Here is a 794-nt window from a genome sequence, read left to right as displayed (position 1 = left end):
TCATAAATACATATTTATATTCNCCGAAAATCCCATTTTCGGTAACTCTCTCTCAGAGAAAATAAAAGCGTACAAAATTAATTGACGGTAAAACTCCAACAAAAGGAAATGTTCAATCATGAACCATAGCATGCATATTATTTAAAGTAAACGTCCACTCACGAATTAGGCCTAAGCCTGATGTCAATCTGGGGTCTCGTCTGCTCGAGCCTCTTCACGTCCTGTTCCAAATATAATATTAATTTCCCAACCAATATCCAATATTTAATCAAAATAGGCAAAATTACCCGAGAGCCATAATTACGCTCATCATTGCCATACTTCGATATTCTTACATCGGACGATCCGAACTTAAATATCATACTCCACAGTCGTAAATACAACCTCTCTAAAATACGACTTAAATCCAACGGCCGGATTCTACATTAATTACCCGCCAAAAATACCACACTTCGGAAATTCATAAACCTATCCAAAACTCATCCAAAAATTCCATAACTCACTTCAATAAACTCCCCTTAATATTCCAAATTTAACAACATTAAAATCTCCCAACCGGCGGCGGCGCCGCCGGCAACGGCGGCCGGAGGTCAATTCCGACGACCTCCAAAACCTATGAAATTTTAACAGCATCTTCCTCTCATCAAGCTCTACAACTTTCATAACTAGCACAAACACCAATTCCAAGCCTAACTAGGGCAATCGACTAAAAACATCAAAAACACCATAAAACTTCCACCTCAAATTTCTCCTTACCTAGCTCAAGAGGGAGGGAGCTGTTTGGAGGGGTTGTT

Source organism: Fragaria vesca, linkage group LG1 (assembly GCF_000184155.1).
Source record: "Fragaria vesca subsp. vesca linkage group LG1, FraVesHawaii_1.0, whole genome shotgun sequence".
Taxonomy (NCBI): domain Eukaryota; kingdom Viridiplantae; phylum Streptophyta; class Magnoliopsida; order Rosales; family Rosaceae; genus Fragaria; species Fragaria vesca.
Note: the sequence above shows the minus strand (reverse complement) of the source record.